General features: G+C 45.8%; 1 protein-coding gene across 1 annotated transcript in view; it reads left to right on the top strand.

Moving 5' to 3' along the window:
* The window catches only part of LOC106603281 (prospero homeobox protein 1), a 76,538-nt gene that overhangs the window by 11,605 nt on the left and 62,433 nt on the right, over window positions 1-2,500 (top strand).

Below are 2,500 nucleotides of genomic sequence, written 5' to 3'. Positions count from 1 at the left end.
CAGAGTATTGAATGGCACTATCTCTCCAGGTACTGAGGAGATTCAGCGTATTGAATGGCACTATCTCTCCAGGTACTGAGGAGATTCAGCGTATTGAATGGCACTATCTCTCCAGGTACTGAGGAGATTCAGCATATTGAATGGCACTATCTCTCCAGGTACTGAGGAGATTCAGCATATTGAATGGCACTATCTCTCCAGGTACTGAGGAGATTCAGAGTATTGAATGGCACTATCTCTCCAGGTACTGAGGAGATTCAGAGTATTGAATGGCACTATCTCTCCAGGTACTGAGGAGATTCAGAGTATTGAATGGCACTATCTCTCCAGCTGCTGAGGAGATTCAGAGTATTGAATGGCACTATCTCTCCAGCTGCTGAGGAGATTCAGAGTATTGAATGGCACTATCTCTCCAGCTGCTGAGGAGATTCAGAGTATTGAATGGCACTATCTCTCCAGGTACTGAGGAGATTCAGCATATTGAATGGCACTATCTCTCCAGGTACTGAGGAGATTCAGCGTATTGAATGGCACTATCTCTCCAGGTACTGAGGAGATTCAGAGTATTGAATGGCACTATCTCTCCAGGTGCTGAGGAGATTCAGAGTATTGAATGGCACTATCTCTCCAGGTACTGAGGAGATTCAGCGTATTGAATGGCACTATCTCTCCAGGTACTGAGGAGATTCAGCGTATTGAATGGCACTATCTCTCCAGGTACTGAGGAGATTCAGCGTATTGAATGGCACTATCTCTCCAGGTACTGAGGAGATTCAGCATATTGAATGGCACTATCTCTCCAGGTACTGAGGAGATTCAGAGTATTGAATGGCACTATCTCTCCAGGTACTGAGGAGATTCAGAGTATTGAATGGCACTATCTCTCCAGGTACTGAGGAGATTCAGCGTATTGAATGGCACTATCTCTCCAGGTACTGAGGAGATTCAGCGTATTGAATGGCACTATCTCTCCAGGTACTGAGGAGATTCAGAGTATTGAATGGCACTATCTCTCCAGGTACTGAGGAGATTCAGAGTATTGAATGGCACTATCTCTCCAGCTGCTGAGGAGATTCAGAGTATTGAATGGCACTATCTCTCCAGGTACTGAGGAGATTCAGCGTATTGAATGGCACTATCTCTCCAGGTACTGAGGAGATTCAGCGTATTGAATGGCACTATCTCTCCAGGTACTGAGGAGATTCAGCGTTTTGAATGGCACTATCTCTCCAGGTACTGAGGAGATTCAGCGTATTGAATGGCACTATCTCTCCAGGTACTGAGGAGATTCAGAGTATTGAATGGCACTATCTCTCCAGGTACTGAGGAGATTCAGAGTATTGAATGGCACTATTTCTCCAGGTACTGAGGAGATTCAGAGTATTGAATGGCACTATCTCTCCAGGTACTGAGGAGATTCAGCGTATTGAATGGCACTATCTCTCCAGGTACTGAGGAGATTCAGTGTATTGAATGGCACTATCTCTCCAGCTGCTGAGGAGATTCAGAGTATTGAATGGCACTATCTCTCCAGCTGCTGAGGAGATTCAGAGTATTGAATGGCACTATCTCTCCAGCTGCTGAGGAGATTCAGAGTATTGAATGGCACTACCTCTCCAGGTACTGAGGAGATTCAGAGTATTGAATGGCACTATCTCTCCAGGTACTGAGGAGATTCAGAGTATTGAATGGCACTATCTCTCCAGCTGCTGAGGAGATTCAGAGTATTGAATGGCACTATCTCTCCAGCTGGTGAGGAGATTCAGAGTATTGAATGGCACTATCTCTCCAGGTGCTGAGGAGATTCAGAGTATTGAATGGCACTATCTCTCCAGGTACTGAGGAGATTCAGAGTATTGAATGGCACTATCTCTCCAGGTACTGAGGAGATTCAGCGTATTGAATGGCACTATCTCTCCAGGTGCTGAGGAGATTCAGCGTATTGAATGGCACCATCTCTCCAGGTGCTGAGGAGATTCAGAGTATTGAATGGCACTATCTCTCCAGCTGCTGAGGAGATTCAGAGTATTGAATGGCACTATCTCTCCAGCTGCTGAGGAGATTCAGCGTATTGAATGGCACTATCTCTCCAGCTGCTGAGGAGATTCAGAGTATTGAATGGCACTATCTCTCCAGGTGCTGAGGAGATTCAGAGTATTGAATGGCACTATCTCTCCAGCTGCTGAGGAGATTCAGAGTATTGAATGGCACTATCTCTCCAGCTGCTGAGGAGATTCAGAGTATTGAATGGCACTATCTCTCCAGCTGCTGAGGAGATTCAGAGTATTGAATGGCACTATCTCTCCAGCTGCTGAGGAGATTCAGAGTATTGAATGGCACTATCTCTCCAGCTGCTGAGGAGATTCAGAGTATTGAATGGCACTATCTCTCCAGCTGCTGAGGAGATTCAGAGTATTGAATGGCACTATCTCTCCAGGTACTGAGGAGATTCAGAGTATTGAATGGCACTATCTCTCCAGCTGCTGAGGAGATTCAGAGT

Source organism: Salmo salar, chromosome ssa01, assembly GCF_905237065.1.
Source record: "Salmo salar chromosome ssa01, Ssal_v3.1, whole genome shotgun sequence".
Lineage (NCBI taxonomy): Eukaryota > Metazoa > Chordata > Actinopteri > Salmoniformes > Salmonidae > Salmo > Salmo salar.
The sequence above is the reverse complement of the archived record's forward strand: the minus strand, read 5'-3'. Positions and strand labels throughout refer to the sequence as shown.